A 23,924-nucleotide genomic window follows, 5' to 3' on the forward strand; every position below is an offset into this window, starting at 1 on the left:
GATACTGTCACCGCCGCCGCTTAGCGGGCTCCCGGGCTAATTATAGCTGTTTCCGAGCACGGGGCTGTGGAGGCACGCACCACCCGCGCACCGCGGTTCAAGAAAAGCAACTATTGCTACGGCAGTCAAGACGCCAGCACGACTTTCACTCTGACACCATCATTTTACAAGAAAAATTAAGGTCGCAATCAACACTTAAGATGGGCCCACGCTCTCCCACTCGGTGCAAGTGAGCACGAGAGCCCAAGTGCACACGACCACTCAATATTCTCAAGTGGCTCCAAACCACGATATTTGCCGGCCTGTGAAATTCAGACAAAATAATTCTGTTGTAAAAAAGATTTGCGATGTGCTTTTCAAATGTGCTTGCTGTCGTGACTTCTGTAACTAATGTGGTGGTTTTTAACCACAAATCAACGTCACTAGACGTTTAAAACCATACTTTCAAGGAGAAGGACGTCTGAAAAGCATAAGGGCAAAATATAAATAAGATACCACCAAGAACGGCGGAGGGAGTTCTTGGATCAGTTTAAACACTGAACTGGCCATCAATTGATCAGGGTGCGGGTAGACGTGTCCTTTCTTGTTTCTTTCATCCCAGGGTCGGAGTGCTTAGTGCCCTGTTCTCCTTTACAGGGATGGAGATCAGAGTGAAGTCTGAACCTGGTAGCCCACAAATGCTGTACCCGAATTGCACTGAGCATATGACAACATGCATTCCCCCAAGATGTTTTTTTAATAACCAGGACCAAATTATATACCTTACAGCGCACTTTTAGATCAGAATGGCTAAAAAGTTAAATGGAGTTCTGAAGAGACACTCATGAAATATTGATATCATTTCATAATTGCCCTTTCTACCAGGGCTGTATGGGCCAAGATGAGTGTGGAGCCGGTGTTTCTATCTGACAGTAAGCTGGAGGGAAACTATTTTAGTTTTCTCTTTCACGGATATGGTAACCCCAAAATGGAGGAGGTCTTTTTTGTGTACGGCTGTCCAGTCCTTTGCTGACCTCTGGCCTGCAGGTTAACATTGATTTCCGCCCACCTGTGTCCTGCTATGGAGACTTAGTATCCTGCGGGACAGAGAATAATAGCATTTCTCTCTTTGTAGTGGACTGTAGTTCATGTGACAGAGCACTCCTAGCTCCACTCCTTATTCTTACCAAATCTGCTTCACACATGACTTGGCCCAAATGCAGGTCAGTACCTGAACCGGATGGAACCAACTCAGGTAGGACCTCTGCTGTCCATGGCCCCGACCTGAGCCTATCATGCAGTGGCCATGCAGTATCCGACTGAGGAGCCCCGCCAAACCTTGAACTCTGCCAGAAGGGTGATTGTTCAGCTCTGGGGATGAAGAGTGGCCACTTGCTCTATACTTTATTTAGGGATCTCTGAATGAACCAGAAAGGAGCCACACAACAGTATAGTTGAGGACATGGTGAACTTCAGATGTCTTCCTACCAGTCTAGGGACAGAGTCTAGGTGAAGATTCATGCTAGGAGCACAGCTGTATTGCCTGGAAAATTAGAGTTATTTTCACTCCAGTCAAAAGTGAATTGCACCCTACAGAGGAGTGCCTGCTTGGGAGGAATTGATCAGCCCAGCTTCCCGAGGACACTTGGAAGCTGCTGTGACGTCTGTGTGGCACCAGGACAAGAGGTCACCCATCTGCTGTCTAAGAAGATTTACCATCAATTGTTTACACTGCCCAAGGCTCACGCAGGCGAAGGATAGTCACCTGCTGCATGCTTAGCAAGCCCCTCCTTGACCCTGAACCCACAAGTGCAACCAGAAACTGGTGTTTCAATCTAGTTGTCCCCACAAAACCTTGAGGACAACATCTGTCATCCCCAGGCCAGGTAAGTAAGTGAGGCTTTACTGATCCCAATGCCACACACTGTGTTAAATTCAGTGATTACAGAGATCAGCATGCAACAACCATGGTCTATTATCCCTGAAACTGTCCCATTGCTGGCAGGTCCATGTCCCTGGAGCTGTGGGCACACCCTGACACTGGAAAAATCTAACCATGCCCAGTGATTTCTGAGATATAGTGCTTGTCCCTTAAATATCACAAAACAGAGGAATCCCAGGGTAGGTGTATTGAGACCGTCTTAAATCGATCAACATTCTGGTTTTCTATAAACTGCGAGGTCAACAGCACTGGACGTTGCTCCTTTCACCAACACTCCACCTCATATGTTTTCAGTAGAGCACTGCCAAGCCAGTGTGACCTCTTCTGGCATTTTTTTGAGGTTATTATTGAAGCCTGAAAGACTCGGCAAAGAAACCCTGTAAAACCTTATCAAAGAAACCTTGCACAATCCTCCAGTTCGGTAAAATAAACAGACACCATTCCTCGAAGGAAATCTCATCCTATAACCCTAAAATCCAATAAATGTTTTAGGAGGCAGCTTTCTTTTTAGATACTCCCCCTTTGTGGCTCGAATGCAGCTTCTGCTCAGTGACAACCAAGGAGTTCACGTTTTTGTTTGGTATTCCAATTTTTAGTGCATTTTCTAATAAGCCGACACAGCTATGATATTCGGCTGGAAAAGAAACTTGCAACCATCAAGCACATGTTACAAAACTGTCTTTGCAGAAGCAGCAGCTCTGGGTATAAATGGGTAAACAGACATGTTTTTAGGTTTGAAGGATCAAGCAAGGAAACAACAAGGGCACAAGGAGCGTTTTGCTCTACATGGCTATGGAATTGATGCTTCAGGTGTATGAGTTTGCACAGAGAGGGATATCCTGTTTATATAGGAAGCAGAAGACTCCGCCGCATACTGATCATCCACATGTCACTTTTAGTTTCTTTTCTTTTTTGGAACCTTTCTTTATTATTTTCTGGTGCAGAAATCAGAACACACAGAGCACTCAGGAAAAAGCCTCTATATATGTAATATAATTCACAGTAAAACAAAACTCCATAGTAGAACTGCAGGCTGTAAAGGATAACCAATAAGCAGTAAGGTATCCGCCACCAGCATCATACAACTATACATGTATTCTCAAACGGACAATCTGGAATTAAAAGGACGACCTGGAATTAAAATGAATGTAACCCGAGCTCGCTCAGAATGCGTCACCTCCGCATATGTAGAAGGAACAGGTTATCCTAGCATATAGTAGTCGAACCATCACTAGATGGGAAATCAGATGTTCTATCTGGAAGTGGTCGTGTATAGCAGTGTCTGCAAACAGGGGATCTGGGAGAGGCGTAAGGTAGCAGTCAGCCGGTACTATCTCCTTATCAGAGGCAGCCAGGGTCATCAGCCAGTGATACCTATCCACTTCTCTGTCTTTTAATGATTGCTGACCAACAACAGTTTAAACAGAGTCGTGGGCAGCACACGTCTGATTTTATTTCATTATTGCCTCCAACACAAATGTCTCACTATCTTTGATCTCCCACTCTCTTCGTTACTAAATGGTTGATAATAAAATTTATGATATAAATGCGTCCACCCTTCAGCTGAATCACAACACCCCCTTTTCCAAGTTAGCAGTCTGATTGACACTAGAAAGGGAACCTCCATCAGGTACTCAGAACCTTTGACATGCATATGTCTTTTTTCCTGCCTGCCGAGCTCTACGTTACCCATGGTCCGTGATGAATATGTGTTGGCTCCTAAAGGCCATAGAGTAGTGGACGCAGGCCACTTGTGAAATGACAGAGAAGATAAATCATGTGATTAATTCAGGGTAGCACATTTATCTACGTGTATATGCATTTGTGCATAAGAGTGTGTTTGTGCGACTGGTGTATGTGTCCTTCAGTCTGGCAATATGCAACACAACTGCCAATGATCTGATCACCACATCATGCCAAATAAAGCAGAAGGTGACACCCCCTTCTGCTTCTATTCTTTACAGGGTTCACCTCTTACATTAGGATGATGGTTCTTGGCATAATGGTTGTAATGCATGGAATAATATACGCATCTCTTGCACAGCAACTTTCATTCCTCACAACTGCTGGCCCTGGAATATTAAGTTAACTCTTCACATACTGTGGACAGCCATGGAATGGCTGTACCTACCTGTAGCAATAATGCAGCCATTAGGGTGACAATTAATTGATAATGTGGGCATCAATGCCATGATAACGGTCACCTCTAGTATAAGCTGATAAATGTTTAATGGTGAAAATGCTTAGGCTATTGTAGACATCTACAACATGAAGGCACCCACTTCTGACATAGTGCCGGGCCTGGCAAAATGTTGGTAATGCTAAGCACATTGTGGGCACCCATGGCATGATGATGCTTGCTAGTGGCATACATACTGGCCATGGCACAATGGTGTTAATACATCACATCGTTTGTGCCCATATGACATGATGGTACCATCCTCCGGTTAATTGTGCCTGCTGTAATGATGGCAATGCTTGGCATATGGTGGGCATCCTTATCATGAAGCCAACCACAACTGGCACCGAGTGGCACCTGGTTTGTACTTGGGTGTGTGACTCCTCTGTCCCTTCTTGTTGACCCCTTTGGTACCTGGGATTGGAATGCAGATGATGGAAGACTGTTTAACACCGTGTTGACTGCATGCTAAAAGGAGAACATTACATATAAAATAATTGGAGAAGAGAAAGGTCAAGGGTCGTACTTTGAGGTCAAGGAAGGGAGTCACAAAGGCAAAATGAGAAGAGCATTACAAGGGCCATCGCTCCCGAATACCCATTGTTATCAAAAAGAAGCAGAACAATTTCTCATTAAAAGTCACCTGTGATGGACATTTGAGTAAATGAATTGTTGTCAAAACGTTGTTCTTGAACAGGCATGCTTCACTGTAACAGATCCCCGGAAAATATTCCATTTGTAAAGCATAGAAACAAAAAGCAACATTTTCAAGTGAAAGCAAAGAGTGGTGACACTATCAAGCTGAAGAGAGGAGAAAAAAAAGCAAAACAAAGTACAAAGAGGCTAAAAAATACAGAAACATTAATCTAGCTGATTTGCTCAGTATCACAGCAAACACAGTTAAGTTGCAAACACACGGGATATGGGGAACTAGAGCATATTTACAAAAGAAAGAGTCCTGCATGAGTTTGAACATATTTTGCTGGATAAAATAATTTGGCTGGATTTTTTTTAAAAACTTTTTTTTTCTTTTCTAACAGAGTTTTATATAGCGCGAACTTGACCCGAATTGGGTATCAGAGAGCTTTACATAGCACCAGTTGCGTTACACACGGACACGTTCCTTTTCTTAGGCACGGGGAGATTAAGTGATTTGCCCAGAATCACTGGATGTTCAGCATCATTGCCAAGACTCAAACCTGGTTCCCCAGATTCGAGGTCGACCGCACTAGCCATTAGTACAACTCCTCTCCCCAATTATATTAGATTAGATTAACTAAAGAAAGTGGTACAATCACCATACCCACACTTTTTGAGAACTGGTAGACAAACAATGCATCCTCAATATGAAAACAAAGCATTGGAAAAGCCAATAGGTAAGACATGGGCTGCCAGCCTATTCGCTTTGTTAATAACTGTTTTATTTAGTTATGGTTTCTGCACAACTCTATTGCTGCGAAAGCTTCTGGACCTCATCAACCAAAAAATTCACAATGCCATTGAAATCCCTGGCACTGACGGGCACTCCTTTGTGTGTAGATGCCCTCCTTGAGAAAGGACAAAATATCACTCACAGTGAAATTACCTAATGGCTGAAACAGGCTGACCTACTGTCCCATGCTGTATGGTGTACCGAGCATAAGAAAAATGTGAATGATATACTAACAGACCAATGGATGAAGAGGTCTGGCTGAAAGCCCCCTGCTATAAGTATTAAGGGTAAACCGAGATCGAAACAAAATTAGACAAAAGACTGACAATTACAGACCCATTTACTTAACCTTTGGTGGGTGCAACGAGGCAATTACTTGGGAAACAGTATTCTTTAGATTTTAAAGTTGAGTGGTTCAGGGTCCAAAGCATGCATAAACGACTTGCCAATACAAAAAAGGCTACACAACTTCTGCACGGTACAGCACATAATACATTTGAACAAGTTGTCTTGAGGTGGGTAATAGAGTGTTCAACTGGGTTGTGAACTGTCAAGTGATATGCCACATTCATCATTTGCTGCTCCGTTGTTCTTTCACGCTTCTTTAAATGGCAATGGACAGAAAGAACACCCAAGTTTTTAGATATTACAGTTATTTACACCCGATGCTTAGATCCCACATAGGAAATACATTCTAAAGAAAGTTAAAAAAGCAGGTGTAAATTAAAATAACCGAAAGAGTCATTTGGTTGGTGGCAATTGGGTAAACCTCACCCTGTACAACATCATGCATTAAGGTACAGAAACAGGGGACAACACAGTACTGCAAATTAATAAAGATACTCTTTGGACGTCAATGTCACTGCCTGGTGGACAGGCGCACACCCCTGCCCTGAGCTGCCCGAATGCAAGTGAACGTGGTATTCAGACTTTCTTTTAGCTCCCCGTGAACTAAATTCTTTGTGCACGATGAGACCTAGGCCTGAAAAATTAACCTGATGTTGGAGCTTGGCTCTGAGGAGAGCTCCAAATATGATCCCTTGAGTGTCATAAGACTACCATCTGAGTCACTAGGCATTGTATGCTGAGCAGTGGTGGCAACATACCAATTCTGACTCTTTATTAGTAGGACATGTCTTTTACCTGTTCCTAAAATGGATGCTGAATGGTTTGCTCATGTAAAGTTCTGCTCAAGTGTCATGCCCAGACCCAGGGCTTTAAGATAGAGGGGGGGGGGGGGTCTGTGGGGGTCTGAGCACCCCCAGTTTTTTTTTGGGGGGGGGGCCTCAAAGGGGTCTCTATTTTCGGGCCTCAAAGGTCAAAGGTAGGGTGACCAGACGTCCTGGTTTTTGTTGGTGTTTCGGGTGTGCATGCGCGCGCACTGCTTAAGGTGGGACGTCATTGTAGCAGGAAGGGAAATCCTTTTAAGATTGACACCGATTACTGTGGGATTTCTCTCTGGTGATGGTTACGTTTGCTCCAGTCTTGAATTGGCATTTTCTCCAAACAACTGTTGGGAAATATCCTCTCCTAAGTACACTGTTAGTTTTTTTTTTTTAACAGAGTTTTATGTAGAGCGAACTTGACCCGAATCGGGTATCAGAGCGCTTTACATAATAGCACCAGTTGCGTTACATGAGGATACAAACATTTTTTTGTAGTTGGTACTTAATAAATATACCTTTTTGCCTATTTTATTATCTTTTGCTGGATGCGACTTCATGATTTTCTTAAGCACAAAATGCTAGTTATCTTGATTTAGACCACGCCCCTACTCGGACAGGCCACACCCCTTTAAGAAATTTGCCACGCCCCTTTTAGAGCACCCCCCAGTTTTTTTCCCACTGAAAGCCCTGCGCAGACCCTTTGCTGAAATCCCAGCATGTATATTGAGTGCCTCTTTAATGTGATACCTGCTAATAGGACTCCATGTTGGAGGTGAGTGTACATATGCTTTGGCCAGTGGGATCCATTTTAGATTGTCCTTAGTTTTGCCACGACACAAAATGGAAGTGTTGAAACAGCTTTCTCAGATAGCAGCAGTCTATTGCCTGAATTCATAGACTGGAGGGTGCAGCCCCAGACATAGAAGTTGTGGAGAGAAGGAGGCGGAGATGCACTTAGAATTTCTATGTCACCAATTTATCAGAGGATTGCTGATTGGCCTTTCCAGAGCACTGCAATTTGGATGATGGTACGGGAATGGGAGTGAGTCAGCAGAGTATGTTGATAGAAAGAAGCTGCTAGGCAGAGCCTGGGCCTTTTTCCTTCCCTTGAGTAGCCAATCTAGAAAAGCTGATGGCAGCTGCTGTGCTGAATTTCATGCTTATTGTGCTAGTGTTGTGAATACTCCTTGCTTAGGGCCAACAACCCCCACTTTACACTATGAATTGTCTGCATGGCAGAGAGAAGATAAAGTTATCAAAATCGACCACTCAAACCGGTTCATGAATGAATCCACATACCTTTGTGGAAACTCAGTCTGAAATTGGAACCCAAACTTTACCACTTAGTTCCAGTGTCATAGAGGCAAGGGGAAAACGCCAGAAAGCTGCAAGTCATGCTAAAGAAGCTGTGGACCAGTCTCAAACCTGGGAGCTTGTAAGCTTGCTGAGAGGAGAGAAGAAGTTTTCCATATTCAGCAGGAGTTCAGTACCCAAGCGTTGAATCCAGGAGAGGAGCAGGCTAGAAGAAGCAGTTAAGTCCAGAGAATGTGTCCGGACCGGACCTGTGTGAATCAAAGGGTCTTCCAGCCTCCCTGTTAAAATGAAGACCAAGTTCATCACCAAAATTCACCTCAGCACCCGCTGATGTGACCATCACAAAAAACAACAGAGGACCTGTGCTGACTCTCCCGCAGACCTCAACTCAGTGACCTGGACCAGAGGAAAAGTATTAGCTAAATTGAGCCCTGGGGCCACGTGTCCACAGTGCCTTCTCTGAGCAGCTGCAACTGTCACCAAACTGATGCAGAGAGAGAGAGGCGGGTTCAACAAACCAAGCACCGGCGACTGTGAGCTCATCCATGTGGATAACAGATGCACACTACGCTCAAAGATCCATGTGTGGAAAGTAACCATGTGACACCAATGCCTGACAGACTTGGACTATGAGCTAAACTGATCATTTTAGTGGCGTTTTGAGTAATACTGGCAACACATATCAGAACTGCCTAGTTGAATGCTACATCTGATCCCAGTATTGTTACTTCCTTATGTACCATATTATATTTTGGTGTGCTTAGAGCACTTCTCCTCTTTTCTAAAAATAAATCCACTAGACTGGATATTCACGCATTGGTCAATTGTGTGACTGTTGTGTTCTGACATTACCTCCATGAGATGTTTTGGACTGCCCACCCTTGCTACCCTGATTGGCAAGTGCAGTAGGGTTGTACTTGGTGATCTCTGCAGTGCCACAGTAGGATGGGCACCAGGATATCAGTGGCAAATGGCGCCAAAAACCACAGATGACGCTCAGTATCCCCTACTTGTTCTGTGGACCCAGAACAGGTTCTGACAGGTACACCAATGTCTTAGACCAACGTCTAAGACCATAACACATGACCATGGGAAGAGGGAGATTTACCGTATCTGGTTAGGAACACACAAGAAAAAAGTGGGTTTGTGTTTCCACCATGCATGCACCTTCAACCTGACCAGTATCACTTACAATTCCGCAGGACAAATCTCTTAGGGATTAAAATGGATTGAGGATGCCGCAAGAAAGGCACCCAAACAAAATATGCCAGAAAAAAGTTTTATGAAGGAGTGCAAAGAACGAAATAATACTAGAGTGTTGATTTAAGCTGTGAGCACTAAACTCTGGCATAGTGTCTACCTGACCAAGGCAAAATGGACTGTCATTAACCTTCCCAATAGCGCTTCGGCAATTTCTATTGCATTTTAGTTTGAAGAGAGTTGAAAGTGTTTAAAAATATTCAGCAAAAACAAGGATTGGGAAAAGATGAATTGGTCCCTAGATTCATATTAACATAAAAGGTTATGACAGGACAATTTAGGTTTAGAAAGAGCATAAATGAAGGACCTGAAATTCCCAGTGTGTTTGAGGTGGAGATCTCAAGAGACCCCCACCATGGAAAAAGGTAGAGGTAGACTAACCTCCACCCACCTGAAAATGTTTAAACTATGCTGACTGATCAAGTTTTGTGTGCGTTCACCCCACAAACCTTTCATACTCCTGAGGTCCCAAGCAAAGGATCAGCGGATGAGAACTTCTCATCATAAACTTTGTACTACAGACATCTCTGCTCATCTGCATCCATTCCTTCGTGCTTTGTAAGGGCTGGACAGGAGACCAGCCTCAGGAGCACATTTAACTTTTAGCGAGGCCTGAAGCCTACAGCAACACACACTTAACATACTACCGCAGGCAGCAGTAGCAAGCTCCAAACAGAGACGTAGAATGTCTGAGAACAAGCTAGGATGCAGAAGTATCTTGTGGGTTCAAGGTGGCCAATAGCAGGGTAACCTGCAAAAAGGCCCACTGCCCGCATACCACAGATGCAGATATGGTGCAATGCACTCGTATGTGGTCTACCATGTAATAAGGAGCCTTTCTCCTATATCGAAACAAATGCAAATATTGAAAAGTAAATTAGTGCTTGCTATCATGTGTTTACAGTAACATGACACTACATTTAGCAGGTTCTATAACCACCATAGTGAACGGTAGTCTTTTAGCGATGCCAGAATCCTGAAAGGCAGTTTTTGGCCACTGGAGACAAAAAGGCAGGTTGGACAATAACTCCCATAAACACACAAGGATTACCTAAAATCAGTTATCCGGTATGAAACGCATAAAGAACAAAAGTAAAGGTGTGTCTCAGCAAGAGGGTGACAAGAAGAAAATAAATGGAAGGAAGGAGAGCACAAACAGCCATGGTAAATTTGCAACGTCAGACCTGCTTTTTTTATCTAGCACCAACACTTGCTCTGTATGTTATTTTAAGTTACAAGAAACATACTATTTTGCATTGATTCTTTAATTATTAGACTGCTGTTGTCCAGTAATGTGGTACAGTGAAGTTAGATATTGAAAACTGCACAATATTGTTCACAGCCCTATAAGATGTAGAAAATGCTAAGGGGGGCAGCTGCAAAGGTGTGTGGTATTACAGTAGGTCTGCACTGTGCAATAGCTATAGTTGCAGCTCATGGTGCAAATACTGAAGGCTTGGATAAATGGCAAAAGTGTTAATGCAGGATTACATTCCGAGAACCATACCCATGAGTTGCACAACTACACCCATAGGGAAGTTGCAGCTAGGTGTTCCATGTTAATATTTAACGCCATGCTACGTCTGTGCCAAGAAGCCTGTTGGAAGTACGTAGTAGAAGCCGCCACTCATTAGCTAACATGGATGGCATCCCTCTGGAGATGACAGTCTATTCCTACTGATCAGTGATCACTACACCTGTCGACTAATGGCCCTTATCACCCTCAGGCTCGTACAGAGTGGGGCAACTGCAGGAACTATGCAAGCGTGAGAGCAATGTAAAAGATGCAAGGCACTGCCATACCCTGTAGAAGGGCGAGACGCTGGTGACTACAACAAGTTATCTCAAATGCCTAGAAGACAGGTCCCGAGTCAGACTCTTCCCCTTCACAGTCATTGAATTGCCCATTCAGTCTACAGCCGTCAGGATCATCTCTCTGGCACCAGCCTCTGGTGCAGACAATCCCATACAGAATAAAGCCACATACAATTCCAACACAGGCATGTTGTACTATTCTGGAACTTCTGAAAACCCAAGCACCTTCACGTGTCATCTTATATGGGTTGTATTTAGAACAGCACTTAAGACAACATGTCACTCTCCACAGTACACTTCCAACATCCTCTATCTCTGCCAGTGTCCCTGCACATCTCCAGCAAACCCCCACTGAAAACAGTCACTATGCATCCAGAACCGCAACAGTGCCAAATACACCCAGCTGGCGACGGGGTGCTCTCGGCACCCGTTGGCACACTCACCTACGACATATCTGCTCCCATATGAGTGGTTGCACTGTACAACAACCTGAATGTGCAAACCCGACTGCATGGACAGAACGTTTTGCATGATCACGCATGTTCACTAACCAAACGAAATAATCCCTTTGCAGAGACGTGCAGCAATGGACATCAATTCAGTCTAGACAGCGAGAGCAATTCGTAATTTAGACATCTTAGAAAAAAGTGCAGCTACAATAGGTTACAGCGTGTCGGTAGTAAAAGACCACACAAGTGGCCGATTAGTGCCATACAAAAGATAGTAACAACCTGCATCCTTATGCTATAAAGATTGCATAGCTGAGCCTTATGCTGTAGTTTCTTTCAATCTAATTGTTTTGCTTCTAAGGCAGACATCACAGGCTTTATCACTGATCTGTGGGTTGGGTAATATTGCTTTCTATGCTTTATAAGCAATACTGGTGTTGTCTTAGTATTTTTCTTTTCTTAAGGCGTTTTTCTTAGAGGTTGAAATAACATTCACACCGAAAACTTGTCGAAACATGACATTTTTCTGCAATCTCTATCGTCGTCCTACGCTTTTCCCTTCGGATGCAACGAGAATTACATAGGTCTTCGTTTAGGGGAGACATTTTTCAAGAAGTTAATCAATTTGCATCGTGCTAAGATCAGCGTTGTCTTTAGCAAAAGACGCAGGTAACAGATTCCAATAACTCTAAATGTTTTGCTTGTTGCCACTCTCTGCCACCCCCTTAGTGACCGTCGGTGGTAGGTTGCCGGATTCTTCTCCCATGTTGATGCCTTCCCTACTTTCAGGGCCGGTAGAGTCGTTCGATACACCACTGCCCGCTGCTTGTTGATTATTGCATGAGATTATGCTGTAAAGAGCTCTGCCTCTCTGTAACCACAGGGCATTGACTGACTACATCAAGAACTGTATTAAACATACATTTTCCCTGCCAGGGCGTGCCCATAGTGGAGGGACGGGGCTTTTCACCTTTCTAACTGCTCTGTTTTTTATGTTTTAATCAGATTTGAAGATGCAAGCAATGGAGCTATTCTGCCTCCTAGCGCTATAAACTTTATCAGAATCCGTGGGGATTTAGGAGGATTAATCACCTACCACAGTACACCCTCCTGTCTCTTCAAGTAACAAAGGCCCATCCCCATCCAAGCCTGGCATAAATTCTACATTCTGCAGGCCGTTCAGCTCTTTGTCTAAGGCTCGGATATTAATTTCTTGACTTAACAGTCTGAAATGTGGTATGCAACAACGCCTAAATAAGAATATTACAGTAGCAACCTTAAGGATTATATTACCCTGTAAGCATCTGTTCGTGGCATGTAGTACTGTAGTTTCACATGCTCTGCATACTCCTGCCATTTAGTGTTGAGTCCAGATGTATCTATTTTGTTTTTCTTCGAAGAAGTCTCTCAAGTCACGAGGTAAAGTGACTCCCCTCGGTGGTATTGCGCATGGGTATCAACTCTATTGTTAGATTGCTTTCCTGCAGGTGAGTGAGAATGGAGCGTGAATAAGTATTAGTAAAGAGATGACCATGTAAATAATAGTGTAAGTAGGCACTGCAATGGCCACAGGTGTCTGGGAAGAGGGCGGGCACATGTGAATCTACAGCACTACATGCCATGAACAGATGCTTACAGGGTCAGTAAGAGAATCAGTTCGATGGCGTGTGTGGATGTAAATACACATGCTCTGCACAGACTATAAAGCATTCCCCTGCAGAAAATGGTGGCTAACCTGTGGGAGTTTGGGTGTTGCAGTTGTTTGGAAAAAGGTACGTAGTACGGCCTGTCCTACATTTGCCTATTGGTGTGCTAATTCAGCCACACAGTAATGTTTAGTGAAAGTGTATGGGGTTGACCATGTAGCTGCTTTACAAATCGCAGCTACTGGTATATCAACCATGAAAGCCATAGATGCACCTATCTTGCGGGTAGAGTGTGCTCTAGGAGGTGTGGGCAAAGTTCTTTTAGCTTTGATGTAACATGTCTGAATGCATTTAATTATCTAGCTAGTAATATGTGTTTTTGATATGGGCTTTCCTATGTGAGGGTTCAAAAAAACCACAAAGAGTTGCTTGGTTTTACAAAACGCTTTAGTTCTGTCAATATAGTACATAAAAGCTCTTTTAAAACCTTCTGTATAAAAGACTCTTTCTGCAACTAAATCAGGTTCTAAAAGAAGACAGGTAATTCAACTGGCTGATTTTAAGTGAAAAGTAGAAACTACCTATGGAAGGAATGTTTTCTTAGTTCAAAGGACTACCCTATCTCTGTGTAGCTGGAAGAAAGGTTCTTCCAAGTGTAGTGCCTGAAGCTCACTAACACATCTAAGAGAAGTGATTGCTACTAAAAAGACCACCTTCCAAGATGAGAATTGGAGAGGGCAATTATGCAAGGATTCAAATGATGGACCCATACGTCTGGTGAGTACAATGTTGAGATTCCAAGCAGGTGCATGGGAATCACCGGATGGAATTACTCTTTTAAGGCCTTCCATGAATGCCTTGATGACTGGTATCTTAAACAATGATAAATGTTTTCTGCTTTGCAGGTAGGCCGCTACTGAAGCGAGAAGCAGGCGTGCTGAAGTGTACACTAGTCCAGAAGTCTGCAAATGCAGTAGATAGCAGACAATGTCTTGAACAGTTACATCCAATTGGTCAATGTGTTTACCACAGAAGTAGAAAGCAAATTATGTTTACCATAACAGTAGAAAACAAATCTTTTCAACTTTGCAGTGTAACACGCTCTGGTTGTGGGTTTACAAGCCTCTCGGAGAATGGTCATACATTCTGGTGGGAGATTTTAGTAACAGAATTCTATGACCTCAGGAGCCAAATCGCAAGGTTGAGTTCTTTTGTATTTGAGTACTTGACTCCTCAATGAGTCTGAGTGAGAAGATCCAGATTGCAAGGAAGCTTCTCGTGTGACACTACTGAAAGCTTAAGTAGTGTGGTGAACCATGGTTGTCGAACCCATGGGAGCTACCAGAATTAGGGTGTAAGACGTTTGCCTGAGCTTCCAAACCACAAATGGAAGTACAGGGAGATGTGGGAAAGCGTAGGCAAATATCCCTGACCAATGACCTTGGAAAATGGGTGTGGGAGCCTGGATGTGAAGTTTGGGCATTTTGCGTTGTCTACGGTTGAGAACAGGTCTAGCTGTGGAAACCCCCACCTATGGAAGTATCAGAGGAGGACTCGAGGTGGAGTTCCCACTTGTCGACTTGTTGCCACATCCTGCTGAGGTGGTCGGCAAAGTCGTTGTCCATCCCTGGGAGGAATTCTGCTAACAGGTGAATGTTGTGACGTATTGCCCAATGCCAAATCGTCTGATATAGGCGTGATAACTGTAGAGAGTGTGTCACCCTCCTGTTTTTGTAAATAGGACATGGCTGTTCTGTTGTCCATTTGGACCAGGACAACCTTATCTTTCAGGGGGGTTCAAAATGCTTTCAATGCTAGGCGAACTGTCTCAAGCTCTAGGTAGTTAACCTGTAGACTGTTTGGTGTCCCAGAGACCCTGAACTGTGAGATACTGTAGGTGTGCACCCCATCCTGTTAGGGATGAGTCCACCGTGAGAATGATCTGGGGAACTGGGTCGAAGAACAGCCATTCCTTTGATAGGCTTTTTGTATTCCACCACTGCAGAGAGTTATGTGAGCGGCTGTCTAACAACACTAAATCTTGTAATTGACCTTGTGACTAAGACCATTGACTCGCCACACATTCCTGCAGCAAACGCATACATAGTCTTGCATGTGGCACTCTTGCAATACAAGACGCCATCATGCCTAGAAGTTGTTGAGCTATTCTAAATGTTATGTGTTGATATAACAGCGTTGTGATGTTGTGAATCCTGACTGCATTTGGGTAGGCTAATCCCAGCTGTGTGTTGAGAATAGCTCCTAGATAAGGCTGAATCTTTGTAGGCTGAAGGAGTGACTTTTGTATGTTGATTGCAATCCCTAATCGATGAAGAAGTTGTAGAGTGGCCGGAGTGTGTTGGAGACACAACTGAAGCGTACTGGATAGATGAGCCAATCGTCCAGATACAGAAAGACATGACTAATCTCTTTGAGTAGATGTGCTGCAACTACCGCTAGACATTTGGTGAACACCCGGGGTGTGATATTTACTCCAAATGGAAGCACTTTGAACTGATAATGTATTCCTGCTATGACAAACCTGAGGTATTTTCGGTGAACTGGATATATTGGAACGTAAAAGTAAGCGTCCTTTAAGTCTAGTGCAGACAGACAATTGTCCTGTTTAAATACAGGAATCACACCCTGAAGAGTTACCATGTGGAAGTGCTCTGAGAGGATTTAACGGTCTGATATGGCCAGAGAGAACCGTCTTTTTTGGGAATGAGAAAGTATAGAAAGTTTACTCCTGAACTTTGTTGTTTCAGAGGAACCGGCACTATGGCTCCTTTTTTGCAAGAGAGCCTGAATCTCTAGTTTGAGCAAGGTTTAGTGTTGTTTGGAAAGCATGTGCTTGCGAGGTGGGAAGTTTGGAGGTATTTTGATGAGCTCTAGACAATAAACAAGTTGGATAATATCCCACACCCACTGGTCTGTTATGGTTTTCCAGACGTTGAAGAAAAATTGTAGTCGTCTACCCACAGGTTTTAAATCGCCTGGGGTAATGAAAAATGAGTCACTGTTTGGAAGTGGAGGTTGGGGTGCAAGGGGAGGCACCTCTTCCACTCCCTTTGGAATTATTTCCTCTAAATGTGCCTCTGTAATATCCCTTTTGATGGGGAGGTGTGATGCTGTTTCTTATAGGAAGAGGTAGAGGCATCTGATTGTGTTGTGTTTGTGCTCTGTTGGCATATGGGGCGCCGAAAGAAACCACGAGGAGTGGGGGTCTGAAGTGCCCCCATTGATTTGGCAACCTATATGTCGTCCTTCATTCTTTCTGTTTGATCCACTTGGGGACAAAACAGATGATGTTGATCAAAAGTGACATTCAGGAGCGTCTTCTGTACCTCTGGCTTAAAGCCAGATATGCATAGCCAAGCGTGTCTACACAGCAACATACTGGTATTGATGCCCCTAGCAGCTGTTTCCGCTGAGTTGAGGGCACATCTGATGGAGTTTTTAAAGTAATTTACCCTCCAGGACAATTTGGTGGTCTCTTTTTTTGTACTCCTCAGTGAGATGTTGGAGGTGGTCCTCCATCCCGTCCCAATGGGACTGGGCTGGCAATTCGCCACTGGTTGACTGTCTGTGCTGCCACATGATTCCCAGAAGAATCAATGAGTTTAGACTCTTTATCGGGTAGAATGGAATCAGCTAATGTCAGAGTTAGCCCTCTTCCGGGCATTAGAAACCACCAGCGAGTCTGGGAGGTGTTGGCCCTTAAAATAAGGTGGATCTGAAGGTGCAGCTTTGTATTTTTTACCTACTCTTGGTGTAATAATATGTGCCCGTACTGGATCTTTAAAGATTTCATCTGTGTGACGGAGCATCTCCTTTAGCATGGGCAGATATTGGCATGCCCTAGCGGTAGACAAGAGTGTTTTAAAGAGAAAGTCTTCCTCTATAGGGTTTTTGTGTAAGAGGACCTGGTGATGTGCAGCGGCCTGACCAGTAGAAGGGTGAATATGTATCTTCTTTTTATTCAGATCAAGCCTCTCCTTCATAGTCTCGAGGATTAGTTCTGGAGTCGAAATGGATGGTTTTGGTGCTGAACATGATTTTTGTTTAGATGCCAATGTGGTTGGAGCCGAAGTGACGGAGGATGGGCTCAGAGCCAATGCGTCAGGTGGTCGACTCAGCACCGAGATTGGTCAGATCAATGCAGAAAGTTTCAGCTTGGCTTTTGGTGATGGGCCCGAGGGTGGGACATCCTTAGCAGATATTCGGTGCCTACCATGGCCTGTCGGCAGTAGTGTCCCAAGAGCCGTAATTTCGGTCGAAACAAAGTCTCTTAGTGAGTTGGACAGAGACATGGGTACTAACTGCACCCTGCCCTGAAGGCAAGTCCTGCATCTGTAGGCCAAACTCTATTTCAGGTTTGGACGCGGAGTTTGATATGGAAATAACCTCTTCCTCTGCTGCCGAAGCCTAGTGCAGTTCTTCCTCCATCTGTTCGACATAGTGTTGGCCATAGATGTCGGGTGTCTCTTCCAGAGCTTTGTGCTGCATCTCTTTCCGAAGTACCCGATGGTCCCACAAAGTTTTCTTCAATCAAAACGATCAACCAGCCTCACAATTTTCAACGTTGTGGTCAGGAGACAGACACAGGTTCCAAATATGAGGTAAGTCGGTATGCAGGTATTTCGTGTGGCAATGAAGTTCGGTCGATCAGCAGCAGACCGTTGGACGAAGCTGATGAGTAGAGAAATAAGACCCGAATGGCCAAGGCCCGAAGGCCGCGACTCCAGAACGCTGAATCGAAGACCGAAGGATTGCTTCTGTTTTCGAATAACAACAGTGGCACACGAACGAAAACAATACTGACGGTATACCACGAACCGAAGGGAGTCCGAAAGCGGTCTCGAACTGGAGCACCGAAGAACATGTCTGAACCAGATGGCACTAAAGAAAACAATCTAACAATGGAGTCGATGCCCATGCACAATATCACCAAGAGGAGGAGACATTTTACCTCGCGACTTTAGAGACTTCTTTGCAGAAAAACAACTTGCACATATCCGGACCCAACACTAGATGGCAGGAGTATGCAGAACATGTGTATCTACAGCCACACATGCCATCAAACATATTCTTACAAACAGTATAAAAGGTCAGCACACATGAAGTACAAAAAAGATGAGTGTGAAATAACTGATCACTAGAAATGTCAGATAGTCGGAGACTGCTCGGGAGGGAAAGCTAGGGGTGAGAGAAGTCTTCCTAAATACTCTACACTGAAAATTGCATATGTTTTTAATGCTAAAACTCAGCACATATGTCTATGTAAAATGTCTATTAATTGTGGCAAATACAGATATTTAGCTCCTTTTTAATCTCTACCAATTTTGGTGGATAACATAGCTGAAGTAGAAAAACATAGGTATAGTGACTGGCTGAAGACCATACAATGTGGCCAATCGAGATTATAACACTGGTAAGACTAATCACCACCTTAGTCATCAGACCACATCACCTCCCAAGAAGTGGCACGCTGGACTAAAAAGAAATGAGGAGATCTCTGGCTGGTGACTACACATTTAAGAGAGGGCTCGTTCAGAGTCAGTTGCATACTCTTGCCTAACAGGTGGCTCAGCAGCCCATTCAACATGGCTTTGCCATTCTATGCCTACAACAGTGAGTGACAGTGGACACCTATGGGTACACATGTTGCCTGAGATTTAAAACTGGTTGCACAGGTTTGATAGACAGCCAGTGTAGGTATCACAGACAGCCAGGAGCAGAATGTTTCACAGGAACAGATTATGTAGAGAATGTTTACGAGTTTGTTGCCTTGGCCTAGTGCCCACCTCAGACAGTCCCCTGCTGCAAATGTATGTAAATAAATGGAAAAGTGAAAACCTAGAAACCACATTGGAGGAAACCAAATCATTGAGAATCAATTTTAAGGAAAGATTATTTTAAGGCAATACAAATACATCAACAATTAAAGGAAACATTTTAGAGGAAAGAATTTTAAGGAAAAAAAACAAAATTACATTAAACTTGGGTGGACTTTAGGACACATGAGGGGGTTTGGGTTTAGGAATGGGTAATAATTAGGGGTGAAGAGAGGCTTTAGGGTGCCAGGAATTGAGGAGTTCAGCCAGACAAAGGGACTTATTAGGTTCACGAATAAGTGGAGTTTAGGGGGGTAAGGTGTTTTTAGGGCTTGGTGATGGGTAGAGCTTGGGGTAGTGAAGAATTTAAGTATTCAGGGATGAATGGAGTTTAGATTTAGAAAGGGATTTCAGGGATCAATAGAGGAGTTCCGGGGGGTCAAGGCTGAAAGGTGTTTAAGGATGGTGAGGTTTATTTTAGGGTTCAGGGATAGGCTGGAGTGTGTGGGAGGTGACAGGTTTTAAGGGGTCAGGGATAGGTGTGGTTTGGGTGCAGAAAGAGGTTTTTAGGATTTAGGAATACGTAGAGTTTAGCGATAGTAAGGGGTTTTAAAGTTCATGGATAGGTGTAGGTTAGGAGTCAGGAATGGGTGTACTTTAGGTGTAATTAGTGTTTTTTATGTTTCCGAGATGGGTGGAGTTTAGGGGTAGAAAGGGATTGTAGGGCTCAGGATGGGTGTAGGGGTTTAGGGGGCAGGCATTGATGGTGTTTAGGGGTTGTGAAGGATCAGAATGAATGGTGTTTACAGGTGGTAAGGGGGTCAGCAAAATAAAAGCACACAAAATAATTGTTCCACAATGTAAAAGATATCAATCTGAAATGAGGTCGCCTGAAGTAAAGAACTGAAATAAATACCTCCAACAAAACAGTTTTTGAAAGTAGGACCTTCAGCCATTAAATTTACACCCTAAAAAGTAGGCATGCAAAAATCAATTTTGAACGAAAAGGCATTCTAGGAATTGGTTTATATGAAACAGTAAATGCTATTCATTCTGAAACATTCCATTAAACAGTTTAGGTGAAACGGTTTCTCAGTAATGATACACCATTAAATTGTTTTTCTATTAATTCACATACAACCCCCTGCTGCTGATCAGGAATGCCATAAGCTAGAGATAGAGAGGGCCACAAGGAGACAGTAAGCAAGACTACAAGCCCCAGATGTCGAAGACTGCAGGTGTTACTGGGCTGACATCTCCACTAGACCCTTTCCATTAAATATGGTTATAGTTTTTTTTGCAATTTCCGAACAAGACTCTTTATTGTTGAGTAGCTAGTGCAGGAATGACAACAGGCTCAGGGCATGCCTGATGTGAGTCTGTCTTCAGTTAAGGAGGAGCCTGGACAAGGGGATCGCGTTTTTCAAGGGAGCTACTTCTGCTGGTTTCTGCGAAATCATTAACTTTTAAGTTGAAAGTCTTCTGTAAACGATCTATTATATATTCATCACTTCTTCACAGACTTCTTTCGTGGCCATTCCAAAATCTATAGCCACTGAAGGAATTTCTGATAAAACAAACATTCTGCAGTCTTGAATTGTCGACTTCATTTAAAGTAAACCCATTTGATATTTTTAGGAGAATACAGGCAATCAAACATTTAGCATAAAAGCTTCACTGGAAATAGCTGCTGACTTTCGTACATTTTCAATGATGTTGAAGAAACTTTCTACTATATACTCTTAACTACATAAACCTATCGTTTAAACAGCTTGTTCTGGCCATTGTACGCCAAAGGTGGAGAAAGCACAATTCCTTCAAACACAGTATAAAAAAATAAAACGAGCAAATACGATACCTCATACTAGCCAAAACATTTATCTATATCACATGGCCATGTGTATTGCGAGCATAAATATGGCAAGATTAATCCGATCTTTTTAAACATGAGAGCCCAAGACGCATATTACTACTTTTAGTTTTTTGTTGTTGTAATGTTCTTAATGTAATATGGGATTTTAGAGGTCCCACGGTACACACAGGTTTCAAGAAGCATGAACAATCACGTCACATACTCTGCTTTACAGCTGGCCAAAGCACCAGCTTCTTACCAGCTGCATTAAGCAACAGCAGCAAGGACAAGACAAGCAGCAGAGCAGGGGGCTGTGGCCTGGTTCCTCTGCATCTTGGCTCCCTCACCTGGTCTTTAGCAGTTATCTGCTAAGATTAAGCCAATTTATGACGCATCCTCAGAGAGACAGTGGGACCAATCCAGATGCCTTGTTTCCACTCCACAGCAGTTCCCACTCTGGTTGTTGAGGGGCAATGCCCATGCAGTGACTAGGCAAGTAGGCAGCAGGAGATCTGAAATCTCGCCCCCTTTCCAAACTAGCTATTTTCTAGTTCTAGGCCACAGCACTCTCCAACCAAACCCACAGGGTCCATTACCTGCCTTGAAAAGACTTCTACCAGTAATAATCTGGCTCTTGGTCACAGATGGTGCAATTTCCATGAATAGAAGGGCTACGAGGCGGAGAGGCACCATTCACCACATGCCATTGAAAAGATAGATATTGGGATGTGGGAATTCGCAATTTGGAATAGCAACAATGAAACAGGCATTTTATTTATGTGATTGTCTATTTCACAGAGCAAGACATATATGACAGCATGTGCCTAGAATGTGACCGCAGAGTGAAATAAAAAAACAATTAAACATTAATTAGCATTTAAAGGGTTGGTTTAAGAGTAAAACAAATCAAGCACGATTCCACATTCCTCAAAGACTACCAAAAGTATACTAAACACAGTATATTTTACGAATGGACTGTTAGTAGCATGAGAGAAATCTGAAGCTCTCGGCAACAAGATATAAGAATTAAATAGAAGACATTGACAGAACATAAAATAAATGCATCAAACTCATACAAAACACCTGTAAACCGAGGAAGTTTTAACCCACAAAACGAAGTCAGTAAAATAAGCCAACATAATGGCTTTGAGACCGTGGAAGGCGTAGTAAAGTTGGAACTGCTAATTAAATATTTGTACGTGTATAGACCAAGTTCTATTACAAAGTAGAAATTGTACAAATACCTACAACTGAGACAAATAAATATGAATCAGTAAGGAAGTTGAATAAATATCTTCCCATGGAGGACGTGAGTTATATCCAGTTTATATACAGCACCCCTGAAAGCTCAAAAAGTCGGCAGGAGAATTGTCCGGGCCCATGGGAGGCGAGAAATAGACAAGAACACTAGGAGACTCCATAACATCACTAACACAAAAATGGTTTAAGCATTTCCATAACAAAGGTTGACATGAAAGAATGAAAAATGTGTAGCGTGCAAATTGTTGCTCGAAAGTGTGCCCAGAAGGTAACCGCGAACCATACCTGATTTACAACATGCAAACACACCAAGGCAGATTTTCAATGGTTTACAAGAGAAAGGCCTGTGTGTTGTCTGCTGGTCTGCACTCAGGTAGTGAGTGCGGTGTCTAAGGACTGCTTATCTTTCAGAGATGTGACATATGGGGAGGAAGAGAATAAGAATAGCAAATGGATGCTGGAAAAGCAAGGAGAAGGTTCAAAACCTGAAGATTTGCAAAAAACTAGCACAAAAGTTGGAAAGAAAAGTCCCAATGGAAACATATTTGGAGTAGTTGAGACAGGTTTTAATACTGTTGAAAATGTACAGCGAAGGATGGGAGGGAGCTCCATGGTGGTCCATTGCCACAGCACTGGCATAGGGTAATAGTAAATAGAAGCACAGGACAGATTATCAGTAGAAAATGGCTAATTCATGGAAGTTACAAGACAATTTTTGGAAGGTGTAAACTGCCAGCACACTAGAGAGGAATGGTCAAGAAAAGTAGAGCCAAATATTTGCAGGAATACCAGGGGGACTATCTTGTAACTTAATGTAAAAGAAGTAGCTTTCTAGACAAGGAACATGAAATAACATTTGTCAAAAACAAAAATCAGGAAAAACACTGCAAACAAATTTTATTTGGCTAAGAACCTTTTTTGGTAAGTAATAAAAAGAAAATCCATCAAGAAACAAGAGTCTTCATCAACTGCTAGTTTGCCACCACGATACAGAGATCAAGTCTGCTCCCTCATCTTTTATATAGCATACCCCAGCTCCAATGATTAGATGACAGCAAGACACACCATGCTATCAATTCTTCTGAAGTAAAAGGACATTTGCCTCTTTATAAAAAAATAAAAAAATTGAACAGCAGCACAACCTTCGTGAACCTGCCCTGACATGACGGGGGCGAGGGGTTCCAGCACATCTATAATGCTCTTTCTGCCCCTGGGCAAAGATGTTCGTATTAGTCATCTGTGACTGGGTCTGAAATCAGACCCATCACTAGTATATTCCTTATAGTATATTCTTTATCGTCTTGACCCACCACTCACCATTGGGGGCCTCACTTTTCAAGTGGCACGCAATTTCCAAGTTAGCAAGCAGTAACGGGAGGCAAACCTCTCCAAGTAAAGCCAATTTGGTATCGTTTGAGACACTTCCAACACTTTATAAACAACAAAGATCAGAACTTTTTAAGAGAAGTACATCTTAAATATTTTTTCTAGTTCTGCTGGACCCTAGTGTCAAGCTGCCTATTTCTAGGAGAAAGGGCTCAATGTCTGATCTGTATGTATCTCATTCTTCACAAAGGCCAAATTCCATTTTATGGCTCATAAAGGTTATCCTCCTTCCCTCATGTTAAAACTGCCAACATCCTACACTCTCCCAACTTATCTGTCCAAAAGTTACCCCCATCAATGGGGGTAATAACATTAGGGATTTGGTGTACATGATGTGGAAAAAGTGATTGATCACATGAGATTCCCATTACAAACCTTCCGTTTTGGTTTAAGTGCCTCACTCGCTT

General features: G+C 43.2%; 1 protein-coding gene across 5 annotated transcripts in view; it reads right to left on the bottom strand.

Moving 5' to 3' along the window:
* The window catches only part of FAM110B (family with sequence similarity 110 member B), a 444,727-nt gene that overhangs the window by 180,819 nt on the left and 239,984 nt on the right, over positions 1 to 23,924 (bottom strand). The window lies entirely within an intron of this gene.

Source organism: Triturus cristatus, chromosome 5_1 (assembly GCF_964204655.1).
Source record: "Triturus cristatus chromosome 5_1, aTriCri1.1, whole genome shotgun sequence".
NCBI classification, from domain to species: domain Eukaryota; kingdom Metazoa; phylum Chordata; class Amphibia; order Caudata; family Salamandridae; genus Triturus; species Triturus cristatus.